Below are 24,054 nucleotides of genomic sequence, written 5' to 3' on the forward strand. Positions count from 1 at the left end.
AAACAGTGACCCAATTGCACCACAGTGAATGTGCTGGGGAAAGCTGGACTTCACAGGCAGGTGGAAACATCTGGAGCTCCCCACCCCGCTTCTGCCGCCAGGGTAGGTGTTGAGCTGCTCACAGCGTCCCCCACCATGACCTTGCAGCACGGGGTGGCAGCACCCCCCACCCAATGCAGGGGAGAGGGCTGAGGGTATCTCTGCACCCTGAGTCCAGGGCACAAACTCTCTCTGCCCCACACATAGAATCTGGCCCTGCTGCAAAGTGACCCCTATGAACAATTAACCTCCAGGAGAGCAGGATTGGCCCTCAGAGAGGGGAATGGGCTTCTCATGAGGCTTATAGGTCACTGGATGCAGTGGAAACAGGAGGGCTCTGAGTGTAACCCATAGCCCACCTAAACCATCTGGGGATGTAGCTCAGTGGTAGAGCACATGCTTTGCATGTATGAGGCCCTGGGTTCAATCCCCAGCATCTCCAAGTTCATTTTTTCACCCTGCTGCTTTGCTCATGCCCAGAGGGGATGTGGCCCAGCAGTCTCCCTGCACCAGTTTCAATCCTGCTCAGTAAGGGGCAAGTGCCAATTGCATGGAAGGTCTGGGGGGTGGTTTCTGCTCCTAAGTCACCTTGGTACATTTAAGATTCCCACCTGCTGTGCTGCTTGGGACAAGGGTAGATGAGAAGGGCGAATCCTCCAGCACTGGAGGGAAAGGTCCCATCTGCACAGACTGAGAGGCAAGGAAACACAGGGGCAGTCAGTGCTCAGAGAGGAGAGAGGTCAGTGATTTACACCCACCAGGGGACACTGTCTTTTTGAGGCGAGTGCAGTTTGCTTGGGATGGTGCTGATGATGGATAGAAAAAAGGCTGGAGTCAATGACTGATGAGACCACAGAAGGGGAAGGGGAATGGCAGCCCCACAGAAGGTCCTGGGTGCTCAGATGCCCCAGTTATTGCACCCTGGCCTGTCACAGAGAGAGAAAAGACCCAGCGGGACCCAGCCCCCCTACAGTGATCCCATGGACAAGAACCTGGCTGGGAGTGGGGTGAAGTTCCCTCTGGGCAAAGGGGAGCTGAAATCCCTCAGTGTCCTGGAATTTAAGCAATGGAAGCTTCAAACCCTGCAGGGGTGTGGGCTGAGGTGCATCAGCAGAAGGTTGGGCTGGACAGGGGCGGCAGGTTTGTACAATTTTTGGTGGTGCCCAGAATGGGACCAAGTCCTGCCCCCCCCCCCCACACCTGCCTAAGGCTCTGGGAGGGAGTTTGGGTGAGGGAGGGAGAGGGGCTGGGCTCTGGGAGAGTTTGGGTGCAGGGTCTGGGCTCAGTCAAGGGGTTGTGCTGCAGGAGGGTGTGCAGGGGGCAAGCTCTTGGAGGGAGTTTGGGTGCAGGTGTGGGGTCTGCGTTGGGGTTGGGGGTGCAGGAGAGGGTGAGGGGTGCAGCATTTACCTCGGGCATCTCCCAAAAGCAACCTGCACCCTCCTCTGGCAGCAGCCCTGCCGGGAGGGCCAGGGGTGTCTCTGTGCATGGCTGCCCGCAGACTTCACCCCCGCAGCTCCCATTGCCACAGCTGGCAGAGTTGGCACTCAGGGCGGGGCAGCGTACGGAGACCTCCCCCACACCAGGGACGTGCCAGCCACTCCCGGGAGTGGTGAGCCACATGGAGTGAGGGCGGGCAAGAAACCGCCTTAGTCCCCTTGTGCTGCTGGCGGTGGTGGCGGGGGTCCCTGGGCCCTTTTAAATTGCCCAGGGGTGGCAGGCAGCACTGAGGGGGACACTCCCAAGGGCCTAACGTTGCTTTGCACAATGATAAATCTTGGAACAGGACAGAAATGAAATGGCAGCAGAACCTAAGGAATTAAAAGCCTCCGGATTCTTGTGTGTGCACTGACTCCGACCGAAACTGTAATTTGACTCGCTTTGTGTCTGCGGCTGGTAAAATATCAAGGCAAAATCATTCCAGTGATCGTGACCCTGGGATTGAGGAGGCTTTGGTGTTATTAAAATGTAACTAGAATGTTACACTTGTGTTTTTAAAGGTGGCTTCCCAAGCAATCCCAAGTTGTTCTTCCCACAGCTGGCTGATGGGGGCAGCAGGGGATCTCCCCAATCTGGGGGAATCTCTCTGGGCCCCACTGTTAATTCTCCATCCTTTCTCCCCCTAACCATGGCCCCCCCCCCCCCCCCCCATTATCAGTGTTTTGGAGCAACCCCACCCACCCACCCGTTATGGGATACAGACTCTGTGACAGAGACTGACTGGGGCTCCTCTCTGCATGGCCCCAATGGGGAAGGAAAGAGACTGGAGGGAGGGGGAGAAGACGAGCAGAAGGAGTCAAATGGGGCTAAACCAAAACAGAGGAGATTTTCTTTCTGTCAAAATGTCCTGGAGTCTCATGGCTGAAAAGCCGCATCTTGAGTTAGGTTTGATGCATCAACCTTTCAATTACCAGGCAAAGGTCTGAATCACAGAGACTGATAACTGCCTGCTTCCCAGCTTTGCCTAAGAGGCACCTGCAGTGGTGCAACTGGTGAGCGCAGAGGGGGCTACTGCTGGGATTATGAATTCAAGCCTTATTTAGAGCACTGGTTTTTATTACCTGTGTAGTTTCCCCAACTTGCTTTGCTTAATTTGCATGGAAAGTGCCCTACTAGGAAAAGGAGAGTAAGTTCTAAAATGTGGCAGTAGGTGCATAGCTTGGAAACATCCCCCCTGTGCTGCCATTAGTTCCAGTAGATTGTTCACTGGCAGCCTGAATTGATTTCTTTGCTGCTGTGAAAGCTGCCATGAAAAGTCTCTGGTCACCAGAGCTCCCTGCTTCTTCCAGCACATCTCTGGCTCCTTCCCTGCCCCAGTCACTGCTGTAGGAGGGTCCTATAAACACTGAGCCTAAAACTTTTCCAAGCCTTCTTAGCGCAGTTGGCAGCGTGTCAGTCTCATAATCTGAAGGTCCTGAGTTCAAGCCTCAGAGAAGGCAATGGCTTTTGCTCCCTGCTTCAGATTTTCTACAGGAAATCAGAGAAAAGAAACTAGAGGAAAGTGGTTTCTAGACACCCTCCCACCCATCTCACACACACACACACACACACAGACTTTTCTAGGGCATTTTCTTTCCTTCTCTATGGACCTTGTATTTTTCACAGAGCAAAATAAAACAAAACATGCAAGCCCAAGCCTAATACAGTATGAAACTCAATACAGATCAAATCTCACCCTCAGAGATCTTCCAATAAGCTTCTTTTGCAGACTAGACTTATTTTATGTCTGGGCCCAATCTTTTCACCTCGTATAGTCCGTGTTCCAGCTCAGGTGGTAGCTAGGGGATGTCTCATGACTGCAGCCATGTTTGTTCAGTTCCACCCCTTATACAGCTTTGGTACAAGGCAGGAATTCTTGTCTCTCTTGGGGAAGAGCCCCAGGTTTAAGATGGATTCCTGTACCAGGTGACATGGTCACATGTCCTGTGAGACCCCAAGCCTTCATTCTTCCTGGCCTGACTCACAGATGGTGCAGGACAGAGCCATCTCCAGTCAATTGTCCTGGTTGATCGGAGCCATCAAGAGTCCAAACCACTATTAATGGCCCACACTTTGCATCATTACAACAGGACCTCAGAGTTATAGTTCATATTTCTAGTTTCAGATACAGGAATGATCGGTTCATACAAATAGGATGAACACACACAGTAGATTATAAGCTGTGTAATGATACCTTACAAGAGAACTTTTGCATGAAGAATGTTCCAGTTACATTATATTCACACTCATTAGCATATTTTCATAAAATCCTATGGAGTGCAACGTCACAGCAGGGAAAGGGTTTTACTGCAGCACCTGGGAGCAGTTGAGTTTCATGTTCAGGCTGTGGTATGAGTTCCTCCAGGTTTCTTGTAAGCCTTCTTACAGGACCTTCGCGGGTGCTCGATACAGGAATGGCCCTGACACGATAAAGTGATGGGGATTGCATTTTCCTTTTTTATTTCTGTATTTCCAATGACATTTCTGTTTGTGATTTCATTTTGCTTTGTATAACTGTGTTTTCTCCTGGATTTGATATTTAACTGAAAAAAGAATAAGACCTCAGGGCGCCGGATGGAGGAGCAGGCTGGGGCTAGGACTGCTAAGAGAGTGAGAGTAGCAGGTTTTCTGTATTGTTTCCTGCCTTCATTTTCATGACTAGTTTCTCTTCTTCATGAAATTTGCTTCATTTATGTGTAAGCCTGGCTAGCTCAGCTGGCAGAGCATCAGACTTTTAATCTGAGAGTCCAGGGTTCAAGTTCCTGGTCAGGTAAAAAGGGAACAGTTCCCCACAGAAGGAAAGAAGGCATCTCTCCAAGTTGTTATTTGACATCACCTTTTCCCCCAGGACTTGTTCTTTCCTAGGAAGGGCCATGTACTGCCTGGGACTGAAGGGGCAACTTCCTCACATGCCCACTGGCCTCTCAGTCTGGTTTAAGAAAGGCCTCTGGGAGCTGCAGCAAACTGCTGCAGGCCAACTTGGTGAGTAAAGGCAGGGCTGCCCCCACAGGGTCATCCACACCAGAGCTCAGCAGAGGTCTGGGGGTTCCCTATTGGTCCCATGGTGTAAGGGCAGCACTCGGGACTTTGAATCCTGCAATCTGAGCTGAAGTCTCGATGGGATCTGAGGACAATTCCTGTGCCACAAACCCTGCTGGGTCTTCCAAGGCTCGATCTTGCTTTCTCAAAGGCCATGAAAGCCTGTCTTTTACCCGCTAGCTGTTGTGACTTGAGCACAAGAGGGGACGTTTGATCCAGAAGCCTGGCCGTGCCTGGAGTCCTGTAGGTAGGGATGCGAGCTCCATTTCCTCTGAGTCCTGAAGCTGGGCTGCAGGCTGGCCTAGGAGGCAGCCCTATTGGTTGACCTACTGGCCCAAAGTCACTTGGGCGGTGTTGGTGTTCCCCAGGGATGCTGAAGGGCCTAAGGGAGGGAGGCTCAATACTCCCTATCAGTCAGGGCGGAAGAGGAGGGCAGCAAGAGTTTGCAGGTTGATGGCTGGGCCTTCTAGCGTTCGGTTGGGGACGAGGTGGGGAACGCGAACTGGGAGAAATGGTTGCTGGCCTGTGAGGAATGGCTCAGCCGGTGGCGTAAGGGGACCTTGTCATTAACCTCAGCCATGTGTTTCCCCCTGCTCCACGAATGCTGCTGAGACCGAACACGATGACCTTCCACTTCTTGTGGGGCCATAGGACGTCCCTACCTAGTCAGGAGAAGTGCGGCTTTTCTGCTGTATTAGAAATGGTGGTTGGGCCTGGTGGGCTTTGAAGCCTTGTACGGCTCTACTTTTTTGTTTTTCAATTTTCAGTGGGTGGCTGAGCTGGAGGGCAGGTCAGGCCCGAGGAGAATGACGGGACAACCATAAAGAACCCAACTGACTCTTCCGATATGGCCGTATTTTTTTTACCCCACTGGGTGCAGCACCAGGTATGGGATGGCCAATAGTGGCGGAAGGGGGAGGAGATTAGGAAGGCCCCCGCCCCCCCGTGTTCTTCTATTCCCACCTTACATCCTACAGGATTTTCAGTGGGTGGCTAGGTGGAAGGTGCTTCCAGGATGGCTTCATCCGCAACAGTGGCCACCCTCACAGCAGCGGCAGCCACAGCAGCGAGCCCCCCCCCTTCGGCTCAGTCTGAACAGAGGTCAATGTACCACTGGGTGAGACAGGCCAATTTTAGGGAGCTTCCTCTGAAGGTGAGCAACTGTCTCCAGAACTTACTGACAGGATCTTTAAAGTATTTGCAAATGTGCATGGCCGGCATGTGCAGAGCAAAGGCGGCCCGGGGCACTGTGTCAGGCTCTGGCACCGCTCGAGACAATGGACCATCTTCAGCCACCAGGCGACCCAGGATCTAAGGCAGGAATGGGGTGAGGAAGCAAGTCAAGCTGAGCAAGGCAGGCAAAATTCATCTCGCCTTCGTGGGCGCTTGCAATGATACTTTTTGTGTGCCAGGACTGACAAAACATCCCAGACAGAGAAGCAGCAGGCCAAAAAGCAGCAGGGGTATTCTATCTGCTATCCAAGATCCATAAACGTAGAAATCCTGGATGCCCCATCATTTCAGGCAATGGCACCCTGACAGCAGGATTGTCTGGCTGTGTAGACTCCCTCTCAGGCCCTACGCTACCAGCACTCCCAGCTATCTTCGAGACACCACTGACTTCCTGAGGAAACTACAATCCATTGGTGATCTTCCAGAAAACACCATCCTGGCCACTATGGATGTGGAAGGCCTCTACACCAACGTTCCACACAAAGATGGACTACAAGCCGTCAGGAACAGTATCCCTGATAATGTCACGGCAAACCTGGTGGCTGAACTTTGTGACTTTGTCCTCACCCACAACTATTCCAGATTTGGGGACAATGTATACCTTCAAGTCAGCGGCACTGCTATGGGTACCCGCATGGCCCCACAGTATGCCCACATTTTTATGGCTGACTTAGAACAACGCTTCCTCAGCTTTCATCCTCTAATGCCCCTACTCTACTTGCGCTACACTGATGACATCTTCATCATCTGGACCCATGAAAAAGAAAACCTTTGAGGAATTCCACCATGATTTCAACAATTTCCATCCCACCATCAACCTCAGCCTGGACCAGTCCACACAAGAGATCCACTTCCTGGACACTACTGTGCTAATAAGCGATGGTCACATAAACACCACCCTATACCAGAAACATATTGACTGCTATGCTTACCTACATGCCTCCAGCTTTCATCCAGACCACACCACACAATCCATTGTCTACAGCCAAGCTCTAAAATACAACTACATATGCTCCAACCCCTCAGAAAGAGACAAACACCTACAAGATCTCTATCGAGCATTCTTACAAGTACATTACCCACCTGCTGAAATGAAGAAACAGATTGACAGAGCCAGAAGAGTACCCAGAAGTCACCTACTACAGGACAGGCCCAACAAAGAAAGTAACAGAACCCCACTAGCCGTCACCTTCAGCCCCCCAACAAAAACCTCTCCAGCGCATCTACAACCTATCCTGAAGGACAATGCCTCACTCACAGATCTTGGGACACAGGCCTGTCCTTGCTTACAGACAGCCCCCCAACCCGCAGCAAATACTTACCAGCAAGCAAACAGCAGAAACACTAACCCAGGAACCTATCCTTGCAACAAAGCCAACTCTGTCCACATATCTATTCAGGGACATCATCATAGGACCTAATCACATCAGCCACACTATCAGAGGCTCGTTCACCTGCACATCTACCAAAGTGATATATGTTATTATGTGCCAGCAATGCCCTCCACCATGTATATTGGCCAAACCAGACAGTCTCTACGTAAAACAATAAATGGACACAAATCACATGTCAAGAATTATAACATTCAAAACCAGTCGGAGAACACTTCAATCTCCTGGTCACGCATTTACAGACCTAAAAGTTGCAATATTACAGCAAATAACCTTCAAAAACAGACTCTCATGAGAGACTGCTGAAGTGGAATTAATTTGCAAAGTGGACACCATTAAATTAGGCTTGAATAAAGACTGGGAGTGGATGGGTCATTACACAAAGTCAAACTATTTCCTCTTGTTTATTTGTCCCCCTACTGTTACTCACATCTTCTTGTCAACTGTTGGAAATGTGCCATCCTGATTATCACTACAAAAGGTTTTTTTCTCCTGCTGATAATAGCTCACCTTAACTGCTCACTCGTTATAGTGTGTATGGCAACACCCATTTTTTTTCATGTTCTCTGTATATATATATATCTTCCTGCTGTATTTCCACTGCATGCATCCGATGAAGTGGGTTTTAGCCCAGCAAAGCTTATGCTCAAATAAATTTGTTAGTCTCTAAGGTGCCACAAGTACTCCTCTTTCTTTTTGCAGATAAATGAATGGAGGTTAAGTCCATGAATGGCTATTAGCCAGGATGGGTAAGGAATGGTGTCCCTAGCCTCTGTTTGTCAGAGGGTGGAGATGGATGGTAGGAGAGAAATCACTTGATCATTACCTGTTCAGTCCCTCTGGGGCACCTGGCATTGGCCACTGTTGGCAGATAGGATGCGGGGTTGATGGACCTTTGGTCTGACCCAGTATGGCCATTCTTATGTACTTATGAAGGAGGGGCAAAGACTTTTGACAGAGTTTCTGCAGTGTAGTGGTTATCACGTTTACCTAACATGCAAAAGGTCCCTGGTTCAAAACCAGGCAGAAACACAATGGCTTAATTTTCCAAGCTCCTACTGGCCTATTCCCTGCTGTTGTAGGAGCAGCAGTGATTTCTATGCTCAGAAGGTCTGTTGTACTTCCCTGCTCCCACTTTTGTCTCCTCTCCTCTCTGAATGCCTGTGAAGTGGCTTTTCCTCCCGCTCCCTCCTGGAATGCTCGTGGGATGAATGTTCTGGGTGAAGAGCAGAAGAGCTCCCAGGTAGACAAGGTGTCTGGGACGCTAATTAGGCAGCACTCACACACCCAGAGCATGGACACTGCCCAGGTGGAGTGTGACCAACCAGATGCAGCCAAGTCATCTCTAGTCGCAGGCCATGAGGTGCAGGCCCTGAAAAGGGGGAGGGGCCCTGTGCTCAGGAGAGCCCTCACAAGCTTGTACCTCCAGTGAATGCCCTTTGCCCGGACTGCCTTACCTTGCAGAATCCTGACATCTCCAGTGCTGTGCCTGTCCTGGGAGCGTGAGTATGCAAGTGTGAGTGTGTCACCCTCGCTGCCCCCCGCTTCTTCTTTGAGCTAAGCTGTAAGTATACTAAACGAGCTGCTTTCTGCCAAACACTGGAGGGTCATTAGCTTACAAGCTGGCCCAATATTGGGTAAAACCTCTCATAAACTCAACCCCTGCCTGTCAGAGGGTGGTGAAATGAGCTGGGACAAAGCCTTGGCATCAGCAGGGGAAAGCTAGAGGATCTTGGCCAGGCACCTTTTGAAGACTTGTGGTTTGGTCTCCTCTGCCCTGGGAGGTTGGCCTATGGCGGCCGGCTCTTCCTGCTGCCTCCTCTGTGTGACTTGCCAAAGGAGGGAGTGAGGCAGCAATGGGGCAAAAGAGGAAAGTCAAGCTGAGGAAGGCAGGGCAGAAGCTAAGCGCCTCAGTGCGGCTAAGTGGGGTTAGTAGAGCACCACCAGTCGTTCTGCAAAGCCTGGGAGGTGCGGTTGGCTGCTGGGAGGCAGAATCCTGTGCCTGCCTCTTGGCTTCCCAGGGGTGGCTACTTGCAGCCCAGGAGAAGGACGATGGTTCTGGGTGAAAGGAAGAGAAGCAAAGCTCTGGCAGGAAATTTGGGTGCGGGGTGCTGGCTCTGCGCTGGGGGAGGGGGTTGGAGTGCAGGAGGGGTGGCGCTTACCCCGGGCACTGCAGCTCCCAAAGTGACCGGTACACACAACCCTCCGGCAGCAGGTCCTAGGTGGGCCATGCCAGGGGTCTCAGGTGCCGCTGCCTGCAGGCACTGCCCCCAGAGCTCCCATTGGCTGCAGTTCCTGGCCAATGGGCGCTGCGGAGTTGGTACTCGGGGCAGAGGCTAACAGGGGAGTTTGGAGGGGGAGGCGGAAGGGGGTGGCACCGTGTCCCCTGTGCTCACCAGGTAAGAACACCAAGCGAGGCCGAGACAGCAGCAGCCATGAGCCAAGCAGCAGAGGACACACCGAGGATGAGAGCATGCAGCAGCTGCGGTATGTACCTGGTCCTAGCAGGGGACCCAGAACAGTACTATGTATGCATGAAGTGTCGCCTAATAGAGCTGCTGGAGGAAAAGATCCAGGGCCTAGAGCTGCAGGTGGAAACCCTGATAGAGAATAGACGGGGGTTTGAGAGGCTGATGGAGCAATGGCAAGCAGTAACTGAAGGGGAACGCCCAGGGGCACAGGGGGGAGCAGGGGCTGAGGCCAAGGAAGGGGGACCACCAGAGGAGGAAGATGGGCGGTGGAAGCATGTGACCGTGAGAAGCAGGCCAAGGAAAAGGAGAGCCAGTGAGGGGGAAATTGAGCTAAGGAACAGGTTTGAAGGTTTGGAGAATGAGGAAGGGGTACAGCAAGTGGTAGCTGACAGTGGGAGGCCTAAGAAAAAGAGGCGAGCGGCCAGTCCCATAGAAAAAGGGGAGGAGTCAATGGAAGTAGCACCAAGTTTGGGCCCAGGGAGGATACAGGATGGCTTAAGGGGAACCACAAGGGATGATAGGAATGGAAGGAGCTTGCAACCAGGGGGAACGGGGGATAGGTTAGAGGACCGTGCTGTCCCCAGGCGAAGGCAGGTCTACGTGATTGGGGATTCCATACTGCGAAGGTTGGACAGGCCTGTGACCAGGGCCGATCCGGAGAACAGAAGGGTGTGCTGTCTACCGGGTGCTAAAATACGGGATGTGGACCTGAGGTTGAAAAGGATCCTAAGAGGAGCGGGTAAGAACCCTTTGATCATCCTTCATGTAGGAACGAATGACACAGCTAGATTCTCGCCAGAGAGGATCAAGGAGACTATGCCAGGTTGGGTAAGACGCTCAAGGAAATTGAGGCTCAGGTGATCTTCAGTGGGATTCTACCTGTCCCTAGGGAAGGGCGGCAAAGGGGTGAGAGGATCGTGACGATTAATAGTTGGCTGAGGGAGTGGTGTTACAAGGAGGGCTTTGGGATGTATGGGCACTGGGAGGCTTTTGGGGACAGACAACTGTTCTCAAGGGATGGGCTCCACCTAAGTAGGGAAGGAAGTAGACTTCTAGGAGGGAGGCTGGCTCATCTGATTAAAAGAGCTTTAAACTAGACACTGGGGGGAGACGGTCGGGAGAGGTCCTAGTGCTCCACGCCAAATTTTCACATTGGGAGGAGGACAACAAGATAACAACAGATATAGCCAGAGGGGGGCGGTTACGTGTAAGTAAGAGGGGGGGGGACAGATACTAGATCTACAAGTCCTACTGGTAGTACTGGGTACCTACCGAGTTGGGGGAAAAGAGTGAGAGGAGCCCAACAGGAAAATTAGGATGTTTGTTCACCAATGCGAGAAGCTTAGGTAACAAAATGGAGGAACTGGAGCTCCTGGTCCGGGAATTGAAACCGGATATCGTAGGAATAACAGAAACATGGTGGAACGGTAGCCATGACTGGAGTACAGGTATGGAAGGTTATGTGCTGTTTAGGAAAGACCGATGCAAAGGTAAAGGTGGGGGAGTAGCACTGTATATCAATAATGAGGTGAAATGTAATGAGATAACTAGCACTGCAATGGACAATACAGAGTCTGTTTGGGCAATGGTCACATTGGGGAAGAAAACTACCAGAGCCTCACCCGGGATAGTGATTGGGGTGTGCTATAGACCGCCAGGATCTAGCTTAGAGATGGATAGAGAGCTCTTTAATGTTTTTAAGGAGGTAAACACTAATAGGAACTGCTTGATCATGGGGGACTTTAACTTCCCGGATATAGATTGGGAAACAAATGCTAGTAATAATAATAGGGCTCAGCTTTTCCTAGACGTGATAGCTAATGAATTCCTTCATCAAGTGGTTGCTGAACCGACGAGGGGGGATGCCATTTTAGATTTGATTTTGGTGAGTAACGAGGACCTTGTTGAGGACATTGTTGTAGGGGACAACCTTGGCTCGAGTGATCATGAGCTAATTTGTTTCCAAATAAATGGGAGGATAATCAATAGTGCATCTGAGACTAGGGTGTATGATTTCAAAAGGGCTAATTTTACTAAATTAAGGCGACTAGTTAGGGAAGTGGACTGGGCTAACATATTTAGGGATCTAAGGGCAGATGACGCCTGGGGTTACTTCAGGTTGAAGTTGCAGGAGTTGTCAGAGGCATGTATCCCGAGAAGGGGGAAACGGCTCGTAGGTAGCAGTTTTAGACCGAGCTGGATGAGCAAGCGTCTTAGAGGGGTCATTAAGAAAAAACAGAAAGCGTACCAGGAGTGGAAAATGGGAGGGATCAGCAAGGAAACCTACCTTATTGAGGTCAGAGGGTGCAGGGAAGCTGTGAGAAAGGCAAAGCGACGAGTGGAGATGGACCTAGCGAAGGGGATTAAAACCAATAGCAAACGGTTTTTTAGCCATATAAATAGGAAGAAAACCAAGAAAGAAGAAGTGGGACCGCTTAAAACTTTAAACGGAGTGGAGATTAGGGATAATCTTGGAATGGCACAATATCTGAACGAATACTTTGCCTCGGTCTTTAATGAGGCTAATGAAGGGCTAAGGAATAGTGATAGAGGGACCGATGGGAATGAAGATATGGGGGTAGACATTACGGTATCTGAGGTAGAAGCCAAACTTGAACAGCTTAACGGAAGCAAATCAGGGGGCCCGGATAATCTTCATCCTAGAATATTAAGGGAATTGGCGAGGGATATTGCTAGCCCGTTAGCGATAATCTTTAATAAATCCCTAAATTCGGGGATTGTACCGACTGACTGGAGATTAGCTAATGTAGTTCCTATATTCAAGAAGGGGAAAAAAAGTGACCCGGGGAATTATAGGCCTGTTAGTCTAACATCTGTAGTATGCAAAATCATGGAAAAAATCTTAAAAGAGAGAGTGGTTCCGGAGCATGAGGCCGATGGCAACTGGGATAGATTACAGCATGGATTTACGAAAGGTAGATCGTGCCAAACCAACTTGATCTCCTTCTTTGAGAAAGTAACAGATTTTTTAGACAAGGGAAATGCGGTGGATCTAATATATCTGGATTTCAGTAAGGCGTTTGATACAGTACCGCATGAAGAATTACTGGTTAAATTGGAAAAGATGGGGATCGAAATGAAAATCCAGAGGTGGATAAGGAGCTGGTTAAAGGGGAGACTGCAGAGGGTAGTATTGAAGGGGGAACTGTCCGGTTGGAGGGGGGTTACCAGTGGAGTTCCTCAAGGCTCGGTTTTGGGTCCGATTTTATTCAATCTATTTATTGCTGACCTGGGAACCAAGAGTAGGAGTGGGCTGATAAAGTTTGCGGATGACACCAAGTTGGGGGGTATTGCCAATTCGGAAGAGGATCAGGATATTCTCCAGGGAGATTTAGATGACCTTGTAAACTGGAGTATTAGTAACAGGATGAAATTCAATAGTGAGAAGTGTAAGGTTATGCATTTAGGGATGTCTAACAAGAACTTTAGTTATAAGCTGGGGACACACCAGTTGGAAGTAACGGAGGAGGAGAAGGACCTAGGAGTCCTGGTTGATCGCAGGATGACTATGAGTAGGCAATGTGATGTGGTTGCTAAAAAGCTAATGCGGTCTTGGGTTGCATTAGGCGAGGTATTTCTAGTAGGGATAAGGAGGTGCTAGTCCCGTTATATAAGGCGTTGGTGAGACCTCATTTGGAGTATTGTGTGCAGTTTTGGTCTCCCATGTTTAAGAAGGATGAATTCAAACTAGAACGGGTACAAAGAAGGGCCACTAGAATGATCCGAGGAATGGAAGGCCTTTCGTATGAAAGGAGACTTGAGGAGCTCGGTTTGTTTTCCTTAACCAAAAGAAGGATAAGAGGAGATATGATTACACTCTTTAAATATATCAGAGGGATAAATACCAGGGAAGGAGAAGAATTATTTCAGCTCAGTGCTAATGTGGACACGAGGACAAACGGATATAAACTGTCAGTCAGGAAATTCAGGCTTGAAATTAGACGAAGGTTTCTAACCATCAGGGGAGTGCAATACTGGAACAGCCTACCGAGGGAAACAGTGGGGGCGAAGGACCTCCATGACTTTAAGATTAAGCTAGATAAGTTTATGGAGGGGATGGTATGATAGGATAACGGGCTTAGTCAATAGGTCAATTAAGTGCCACACTGGTAAATAGTACAATGGGTCAATGGTATGATATAACCTTTTCCAGAGGGTTTGGCTTGAGAGTCTTGCCCGCATTCTCGTTGTTCAGCTGACCGCCATATTTGGGGTCGGGAAGGAATTTTCCTCCAGGGAAGATTGGCAATGGCCCTGGAGGTTTTTCGCCTTCCTCCGAAGCATGGGGCAGGGGTCGCTTGCTAAGGAGTGGGTGGATCGGCTTATGTGGCCTGCATCTTGCAGGAGGTCAGACTAGATGATCATAATGGTCCCTTCTGATCTTGAATTTACATTCTATGATTCTATGAATGGAGACACTCCCACCCCAGGATGCTGGGACATGCCGGCCATTTCGGGGAGTGGCACGGAGGGACGGAGGCAGAGGGGGCAGGGAGCCACCTCAGTGCTGCTGGCACATCTCTGCACACTGATGGGGGGAGGGGAGCAGAGGGCCTCCATGTGCTGCCTGGGGTAGGGGCAATGAACAGAGCTGCCTCCCCTCCCGGGTCTATTACAGGAGTGGGTGGGTGGTGTCTTTGGCCTGCAAGGTGCAGCAGGTCGGACTAGATGATCACATTGTTCCCTTCTGACCTTAAAGGCTTTGAGTCTAAAAGGGAGAGGGAAGTAAAGATATTTTTTTTTAAATAAACCAAACATTGTAATACCAGATAACTCCAACAGCTCATTGTACAGTCCCACCCCTTTCTTCCTCCACTGTGTGTTGAATGACCTGCAGGACATTGATTCTCTCATTTCATTGATAAACTGATACAACGTGACTGAAATAAAACCAATTCCCAGTAGAGAAAATGTCACTTCCCTGCATTGGCTGGGAATCGAACCCAGGTCAACTGCTTGGAAGGCAGCTATGCTCACCACTATACCACCAATGCATCTGGCAAAAGTGCCACTTATGCTTGCCCAATGAGGCTAGAGCAGCATTGAGGCACTTTTCTGCCTGTTAAAATGTACTGGATTCTCATCACTAAAAACACCTCCATCTTCACTTGGGTTTGAACCATCAGCCTTTCAATTAGCCAGCAAAGCCTTTCAATTAGCCAGCAAAGTTGTTAATCACAGGGTATGTCTACACTATGGGATTATTCCAATTTTACAGAAATTGTTTTTTGGAAACAGATTGTATAAAGTCGAGTGCACGCGGCCACACTAAGCACATTAATTAAGTGGTGTGCGTCCATGTACGAGGCTAGTGTCAATTTCCAGAGTGTTGCATTGTGGGTAGCTATCCCATAGCTATCCCATAGTTCCCGCAGTCTCCCCCGCCCATTGGAATTCCGCGTTGAGATCCCAATGCCTGATGGGGCAAAAACAGTGTCATGGGTGATTCTGGGTAAATGTTGTCACTCAATCCTCCCTCCGTGAAAGAAACGGCAGACAATCATTTCGTGCCCTTTTCCCTGGATTGCCCGGGCAGACGCCATAGCACGGCAACCATGGAGCCCGTTCAGCCTTTTTTCACTGTCACCGTATGTCTACTGGATGGTGCTGACAGACGCGGTACTGCAGCGCTACACGGCAGCATCCCCTTGCCTTTTGCAAGTTAGCAAAGATAGTTACTAGCCATCCCATCCCATCTGCTGCTTTGCAAGTTGACAATGACAGTGACCAGTCATAATGTACTGTCTGCTGCTGTCATGGTGCTCCTGGCCGGCCTCGTGAGGTCGGCCGGGACGCATGGACAAAAATGGGAATGACTCCCCCGGTCATTCCCTTCTTTACGTTTTGTCTAAAGGGAGAGTCAGTCCTGTCTAGACTATCAGACAAGCCTACTAAAGAACCAGAGAGGCAAACAGCCACTCCAGGTCAGAGCCCCAGACATCCCGCAGAAATGATGAGCTGCATGCCATTCTAGGGGGTGCCCTGCAACAACCACACCCATTGCGTCCCTCCTCCCCCACCCCTCCTGGGCTACTGTTGCAGTTATCCCCCCATTTGTGTGATGAAGTAATAAAGAATGCAGGAATTTGAAACAACACTGACTTTATTGCCTCTGCAAGTAGAGCTCAAAGGAGGAGGGGGGGCAGCCTCCAGCTGCTATGATATTCCAGGCAGGACTGAATCTCCATTAGACAAAGCTTAAAGAAGAGAATTACCTGTGAGTCATTCACATTTTGCCAGGTGCTCCCTGGGCGACCTCACCGAGGTCAGCCAGGAGCACTCACGGGATGACGATGACTGATACCAGTCCTACTGTACCGTCTGCCATCTGGAAGGAAGGGAAGGGAAGGGAAGGGATGCTGCTGTGTAGTGCTGCAGCACAACATGTGCCAGCAGAATCCGGTAGACATACGGTGACATTGAAAAAAAGCGAGAAATTATTTTTTCCCTTTGCTTTCACGGGGGAGGGGGGGCAATGACATATACCCTGAACCACCCGTGACAATGTTTTTGACCCTTCAGGCTTTGGGAACTCAGCCAAGAATTCAAATGGTTTTGGAGAGTGCGGGAACTGTGGGATAGCTACAGTCATCAGCCGCCCCTCCTCCATGAGCGTCCATTTCATTCTTTGGCTTTCTGGTACGCTTGTCTCAGCTCCTTAAGTTTCAGCACTGTGTTGAGTCCCTGATGTGGCCTCTCTCCATCATAGCCTGGGAGATTTTTTTCAAATGTTTTGGCATTTCGTCTTTTGGAATGGAGTTCTGATAGAACAGATTCATCTCCCCATACAAAGATCAGCTTCAGTATCTCCCCTACAGTCAATGCTGGAGCTCTTTTTGGATTCTGGGACTGCATGGTCACCTGTGTTGATCGGCGCTCCACGCTGGGCAAACAGGAAATGAAATTCAAAAGTTCATGGGGCTTTTTCTGTTTACCTGGCCAGTGCATCCGAGTTCAGATTGCTGTGCAGAGCGGTCACAATGGTGCACTGTGGGATAGCACCCGGAGGCCAATACCGTTGAATTGTGGCCACATTAACCCTAATCCGACATGGCAATGCCGATTTCAGCGCTACTCCCCTCGTCGGAGAGGAGTACACATACCGGTATTAAGAGACCTTTATATCGATATAAAGGGCTTCGTTGTGTGGATGGGTGCAGGGTTAATGCGATTTAACGCTGCTAAATTCGATATAAACTCATAGTGTTGACCAGGCCAGAGAGAGCAGCAGGTTTCCCATATTGTTTCCCGCTCTTGTTTTCTTGACTAGTTTCTCCTCTGCACCAACTTGCTGTTTTTCTTTATGAGCCTGGCTAGCTCAGTGGGCAGAGCATCAAACTTTTAATCTGAGGGTCCAGGGTTCAAGTCCCTGGTCAGGTGATAAACTACTCCCCAAGATCTTATACTGTCTTGCTGGAGTCCTCTTTGATGTTACTTTTTCTCTTCAGGATTTTCCCTTTCCTCAGAAGGGCCTTTTTGTGTGTGGTTTGAAGGGGCAACTTCCTGACAGCCCCTCTGTCCTTGCAGCCTGGAGGAATAAAGGCCTCTGGGCATAGAGCATGTTCCTCCCCTGCACACACACACACACACACACACACACACACAAACAGAATATCCCTAAGGAATTAGAATCACCTGCTGCCTTCCTCTGTCCTGCTGGATCCCCAAATGAAGATGCTCTTCAGCCTAAACCCATGTCGCCTCTTTTCCCAGTGCCCCTCAGACCCAACCCTCAGTCCCTCCTATGCTCACTGCTCCTCACTCCCAACCCGAGCCTGCTCCTCTTCACCCTTCTCCTCTGTCCCAACCCACAGGCCCCTTCTCCTCATGCTGCTCCTCAATCCCAATCCACGGCTCCCTCCTTCCCTCCAGCAGCAGGTGCTTCAGACCCGCTCAGGAAGATTTTATTGCAAGGTTTTGTGTATGAGTCTGCATGTGGATTTTACAGTGTGTTGGAAATAGGTTGGGTTGCTTGCCGAAATGATCACTTGTGGTTGGTGCTGGACTCCCAGTCTCCATGTTATTGGGGGCAGGAGAAATAAAGGGTTGTTATCCTTGTTGTGTGAATCGAGGGCAGCACAACTGTGCTTGGCAGACCCGATTGAGGGACTCACCCTCAATTCAATAGCACTTGCTAGGCAGGGGACAGGGGTTCCAAAGCTGAGTGGGCTGGGGTCTGGGTCCCAATGCTAAAATTTAGGTGTCAGACCAACTTTAGGACAGGGTGGCTGTAGAGGGATGAGTGAGTCCCTAGACAACATAGTGAGTATGGAGCCTTCTTATATTCCCCCCTTTTCCACCCAGGATGGCAGGTGAACTGTACAGAGGCACCTCTGGGCTTGCTCTGACTAAGGACAACAGCTGTGAGTGGGGTGCAGAGCGGGGATGGCTCATGTTAAAGGACTTTTGGTTGCTGGACTTACGAACCGTAGGGAGAAGGACACTGCCCAGCTTATCTGGGGGGTGGGTCTTTCCCTTGTGGTTTATGTTTATGTGTTGGGGCTGCTGACATGACTTCTACTAACCTTGGGCTTACATTGCAGTGTAGACATACCCTGAGAGGGCATCTAGACTGTGATAAAATCCCGCTGGCCCGGCTGGCCTGGATGATCTGATTTGGGCTCCTGGGGCTCAGGTTGTGGAGCTAAAAACTACAGCGTAGACATCTGGGCTCAGACTGGAGCCCAGGCTCGGAGACCCTCACCCCTCATGGGGTCTTGGAGGCTGGGCTGAAGCCCAAGTGTCTACGCTGAATCAACTGACCCAGGGTTTGAGAATAGTGACTTGGGTGTGTTAATGGCAGTATAGACATAATGCTGGGCTATGTCCACACTGCAATGAAACACCCAGCGCTGTCCCGTGCCAGTGCAGGCTCCCAGGCTACGGCCATGGGGTGGTAAATTTGCAGCGTAGACCTCTCGGCTCAGGCTCAATACCGGGCTCTGGGAGCCCTCAAGGTTGGGAGGGAGTTTAGCAAGCAAACAAGGTAAAATGGCAGTGGAGTATTAGCCTGGACTCAATGGCATTTCTCCATTGGTCTGTCTGCTTTGGGGCAGAGACAATAACACGTCCTGCTGCATTCGTTATTTCAAAGGGCAGTTTAGGATTTTCATCCTCACACACGGTGCACAAAGCAGGACTCAACCCTCGGTGCAAACTAAACAAGCTGCCCACAGGTTCTGCCAGCCACAATGAGCCATTCAGTGTGAGAGCCCAGACCTGCCCCTGTCCCAGAGGAAGCAGGATCATCTGTGACAGGCTGGAACACTGACCTATCAGCTCTTAACTCCCAAATTTTCAGTAAGTCTGTTATCAGTGCCTGTGAGTATAATTTAAACAACTATACTGGGCTGGACCAAAGAGCTCTGTGTTTTGTCTTCCCACAGTAGCCAATACCAGGTTGCCCAAGAGTTAGTCAATAAGGCACCACTGGGAATTGAACCCAGGATTTCCTGTTTACAAGACAGGTGCTTTAGCCAGCTAAGCCATGGTGCCTGCCTGTGGCAATAGCACAGTGTCTGCCCACACCTGACTCCCTGCCATCCCCACTGGGGCCTGACAAGCTTTGCTTGTGTTTGGATTCTGCAAAGCAGAGGAGCAGGTGACGTTTTCCTTGCAAGGTAGGTGTGTGTGTGTGTGTGTGTGTGTGTGTGTGTGTGTGTGTGTGTGTGTGTGTGTGTGTGTGTGTGTGAGAGAGAGAGAGAGAGAGAGAGAGAGAGAATCTTTGGCCAGGTCTGCACTACAAGGTTACTTCAGCATCATTATATTGCTCAGATGCGTGAAAAACACACAACGCTCCCTCGGTCAGCAGCTTGTGGCTGGTGCACACACTGCAATGCCACGTCTGGCGACAAAATTGCCCTGTTTTGGTGACAAAATAAAACCACCTCGACGAGAGGCCTAGTGCTTTTTGCAGCAAACTTAAAGTGACAAATGTCAGTGTAAATGCTGCTGGTCATTATATCACCATAACTGGCCTCCACCAGTATCCCTCCATGCCTGCCGTGAACTCACCTGCCCTGCATTCCTGCTACAGAGGCTGGGTACCTCCCCTTTCATAGCTCCAGAAAGTTCTGACAGCTGAGCCGCTATCTACACCGGGATTAGCTTGATAGAACTGCATTGCCAGCCTAAGTCATGTAATTACACCAACCTAATTTTGTAGTGTAGACCTGTCCAAAGAATCACACACACACCTTGGGAGCAAAACTTCATCTGCTCCTCTGCTTTATAGAATCCAAACACGAACAACACTTCTCAGGGCCCAGTGGGGATTGGCAGAGAGTCAGGTGTGGGCCATCTTTATCCCAGGAGAGATGGACTCTAAGGGTACGTCTCCATTGCAATGTAAGCCCAGGTGTGGCACGCTGTGCTCAGAGCAGCACCCTGCAAGCCCCATATTCACCACTCTCATATAATGATGAGATGGTTCGTACAAAGTCTGCCTGGTGAGGTGTCATTTCAAAAGTCTTGATCTGTTGAACATTAATATCGTGTTGGATTGTGTGTGCTCGCATTGGTTGGGAAGTTATGAAGTTTTGCTCTGTGTGCGTTACTGAGATATGTTATGAGGTTGGGAAATGCCCCCCACCAGCCTTTCAGGTGTGACAAGGGAGGAGCCAGACTCGCTGCTGGCCCATTGAAGGGATCCACACTCCCAAGGACCATCCCAGGAACCGTGTACAATGCAGGCTTCTCCGAGATAGCACAGCGACAATGGACACTGATTGACTCACATCGTAGCAAAGGAGCTTCCTAGCAAGTCAGAGGAAACTATGAAAGAGGGGAAGAGACATCATGACCTGGCCTCTCTCCCCCACAACTCAGCAGCTGGAAACACACCTGGAGGAAAAAGACTGAACTGAACTGACTCAGAAATCAGAAGAGAATAATAACAATAATACTTTCAAACCAAAGTCCCCAAACAGACTAGTATTAGTTTTTCAGCAGAAAATTTTCAGTTTGGGGAATTTTGTTTTCTCAGTCAGACTTGGCCAAGGGAAGCAGGGAGAAAATGTTTGAGTTGCCTCCTTCAGAAAAGCTTGGCCTAGATACTAGCTCTGGTTCACTGTTGTGGCCTTGCTCGAGTTGAGGGTATTTTAATAATTTGGGCAGGTCCCAGGGTGTTTTGGGGAGAAGATGAGGATGTTACCTCTTGAGATAAAAACTAAGAAATACAGCACTAGAGAATTTCTTTTTTAAAGAAATCTGGGATTTAGACATTTTATTTAAAGCAAGGGAGTTCTGAGTTTCTGAGAAGGTTTTTGTTTGCAAGAAGCAAGATCGTTTGAGCTGTCATTGTACCAAAGGGGGAGATGGTTGTCTACAAAGGAGGGGTGAAAACTAAATGCATCCGATGAGGATGGGATTTGAACCCATGCATGCAGAGCACAATGGATTAGCAGTCCATCACCTTAACCACTCGGCCACCTCATCTGAGCTGTTAAAAAGGGACAGGAGGAGAAATCTAAGGCCAGCAGAGCTAGGGCCAATAAGGAGTTTTTAAATACTACGCAGAAGCAGGGGCTGAATGAGCTCCCCCCTCACATCTAGTGAGGAGCTGGGGGAAAGACTTCAGGAACAGAGCGTGTTTGCACAGACACACCTACTCTGCCTAGGTATGCAGCATGATGGGGCCGCTTTCCCAAAATGACCAGTTTCGGCTGGTGGTGGGTTACAAATCACTTTAGGATTCAATGGAATGAAATGTTATTATCCTTCCTGCATGATTGAAGGGCAGCAGAACATACCTAGACTGTCCTGATGGAGGGGTGGGTGAGGAATAGCTTTTATTGGACTTCATAGAAGTGATTGAGAACATCACCCTAAACCAGTGGTCCCCAAACATTTCACTCTGTGCCCTCTTAGCCATGGCTGTGGCCCCTTGGAAGCCGCAGTCAAGAACTGAGGCTGGGAGTGGGGCTGTTGCTTGCTGGGGAGAGGGGTGCAGACAGGGTAAGGGGTCGAGGCTGAGCTGGGAGCCAGAGCCCCAGGCTGACGTTGGGGTTGGGGAAGAGCTGGGGCAGAGTGGGGCTGAGTGCTGCTCCTCCATGGGGCTGGCTCAGGCCCTGAGGTGCCCCATGCATGTTCCTCTGTGTCCCCCTAGGAGTCATGCCCCACATTTTGGGAACCACTGAACCCTACTCGCTAAGCAGGGGCTAGTGATGCCAAAGCCCAGGGAAAGGGAGAACAAGTGCAGGCCCCCAGCACTGGAGCCATGTGAAGGGGCTGCAGGAGAGGGGCAATGGCTGGTGGCCCAGGGAGTTAAGGGCAAAGGGGGCACAGGAGGGGCAGGAGTTAGGGGTGAAGGAGGTGCAAGGCGTGGGAGTGCAGGAGCTAGCGGTAAAGGGGGAGTGGGGACCGTCCAGGGGCAATGGGGAAGTGCCAAAGTACAAGCTTTGCCCAGGGCACCATTTTCCCTAATGCTGGTCTGAGCAAACAATTGGAAATGACCCTTCAGTGAGACCAGAACCATCGTGTAGAAAAGCCCCTTTGTTAAGTGTTGGTGGCTGAGAGCTTAGGGAGATGGGTTAAAAAGCAACAGGCGTCTTTCTGTGGAGGTTTGATTCTTGCCTGTTAGGCAAGGCTGGTGTGTGGTGTCTCCATGGCTGTACTTTCCGTGTCTGATCTGCCACAGGGAGCCAAGTCTAGACATATTCAGAGGCTCTATGCCAGCGTTTCTCAAACTTCCTTTCACTGCAACCCCCTTCTGCCCCAAAAAAACTTACTCCATGGCCCTGGAAAGAGGGACCAGGCCCCTCCCCACTGAGCAGAGGCAGGGAAGACAAAGCCTGAGCCCTGCCCCAGTTAGGGGAGGTCAAAACCAGAGCTTGAAGGATTCAGCCCTGGGTGGTGGGGCTCAGAAATTTGGCTTCAGCCCCAGGCCCCAACAAGTCTAACGCCAGCCCTGGCAACCCCATTAAAACACGGTTATGACCCACTTTGGGGTCTTGCCCCACAGCTTGAGAACCACTGCTCTATGCTGAGGGGAGAGAGTTTTCCTGGGGGTGTAGTTAATCCACTTCCCAAGAGGTGGCAGCTATGTCAGTGGGAGAAGCTATATCGGTGGGTGTGCAAGCTGTGGTGTTTGCCACATTTAAGAAGTTTAATCAAACCCCATTTTTAAAACCACCTGTGGTCTGGGAATGGCAAAGGAGCTCGATGAATCAGGGTTTGTCCTTCAAAGTCCTGAAAATCACGATTCCCTACTCAGGTCATTGTGGGGGTATAGCTCAGCGGTAGAGTGCTTGACTGCAGCTCAAGTGATCCTCAAGTGGTCAGATTAGATGCTCTAATGGTCTCTTCTGGCCATAAAGGCGACTAATTTCTGAAAAGCTGAGTGTAGCATTGGGAGCAGCATCTGATGTTTTCCTGTCTAGCCGGCTTGCTGCCTAGAACGAACGCTCCTTGAGTGGGGTGATCCACAGGGAGTAGCTCAAACCTCCAAAGTGCCTGGCCCATGGCAGGACATTAGCACAGCAAGGGAGGGGTGTGGCAGTGACATCACAAAGGCCTTTTGCAGGACCTGAGCCTATTGGTGGGGAGGTGGTGACCTCACAGAGAGATGCTGACATCAGCCAGGCAGGACGGGGGTGAGGGGCCAGGGAAACCTCAGAGACCCTGTGGCTTTGCGTCAGCAAGTCTCCTTCTCCAGGTCTCTCTTTGAGGACTGAGAGAGTATTCGGGTTCAGGCACGTGAGCGCCAGGAGGAACCTCTTTTGAGTTTTCTCCTTCCCTTTTCATGATTTTACTAGAAAACAGCCATCCCTGTTTAGAAGGTAAGAGCCTCCTTGAGGTTTGAAACCTGTTCGGTCTGATCCATCTGGTGACAGTTGAATTCTAGGCATGGAAAACACAAACTTAAGGAGGCAGAATTTTATTCCGCACCTGGGATTTTGTCCCATAGAATCAGTGGGGACATTAGGGTTTGTCCTTTCTGTTTCACCTTTTCCTCCATCCATCCCTTCCTCCTTTCTCTTTGTCTCTTGCTTCTTTTGTCCTTTCACCTGTTCCCCTCCCAACACCAGGAGCGGTGTGTGTGTGTGTGTGTGTGTGTGTGTGTGTGTTGTGGGGGAGTGCTCTGCAGCTCCCACTGTGGGAGGTCCACCCAAAAATGTGGGGCTGAAATAGTGCTCGGGTAGTGATCCCCACCAGTGACCTGGGCCATCCTTTGGGCTCTCTGGTGAGAACCCTCAGCCTCCCGTCCTCAGTCTCTACCCTGATTGGCTGAGCAGGGGGTTATTGACAGGGGAGAGACTCAGGTCCTTGTTGTTCTCTTTTAAGACCAAGGAAATAAGTCAGAACCTGTTATATGTTGACAAATTTTGCTGCTTTGCTGCATTAATGGTCTCTGAGCAGTTCATGATTCTCTCTAACATTGCAGT

At 50.2% G+C, this 24,054-nt stretch overlaps 5 non-coding genes across 5 annotated transcripts; 2 read left to right on the top strand and 3 right to left on the bottom strand.

Annotated features, from left to right (window-relative positions):
- Window positions 1–409: 409 nt before the first annotated feature.
- TRNAA-UGC lies at window positions 410–481 on the top strand. The gene has a single exon. It is a non-coding gene; the product is annotated as a tRNA-Ala (tRNA).
- A 2,421-nt stretch (window positions 482–2,902) lies between these two features.
- Window positions 2,903–2,975, top strand: TRNAM-CAU. Its single transcript has one exon. It is a non-coding gene; the product is annotated as a tRNA-Met (tRNA).
- An 11,617-nt stretch (window positions 2,976–14,592) lies between these two features.
- Window positions 14,593–14,664, bottom strand: TRNAG-UCC. The gene has a single exon. It is a non-coding gene; the product is annotated as a tRNA-Gly (tRNA).
- A 4,427-nt stretch (window positions 14,665–19,091) lies between these two features.
- TRNAT-UGU lies at window positions 19,092–19,165 on the bottom strand. Its single transcript has one exon. It is a non-coding gene; the product is annotated as a tRNA-Thr (tRNA).
- A 1,859-nt stretch (window positions 19,166–21,024) lies between these two features.
- Window positions 21,025–21,106, bottom strand: TRNAS-GCU. Its single transcript has one exon. It is a non-coding gene; the product is annotated as a tRNA-Ser (tRNA).
- Window positions 21,107–24,054: the final 2,948 nt, after the last annotated feature.

Source organism: Mauremys reevesii, linkage group 17 (genome assembly GCF_016161935.1).
Source record: "Mauremys reevesii isolate NIE-2019 linkage group 17, ASM1616193v1, whole genome shotgun sequence".
Lineage (NCBI taxonomy): Eukaryota > Metazoa > Chordata > Testudines > Geoemydidae > Mauremys > Mauremys reevesii.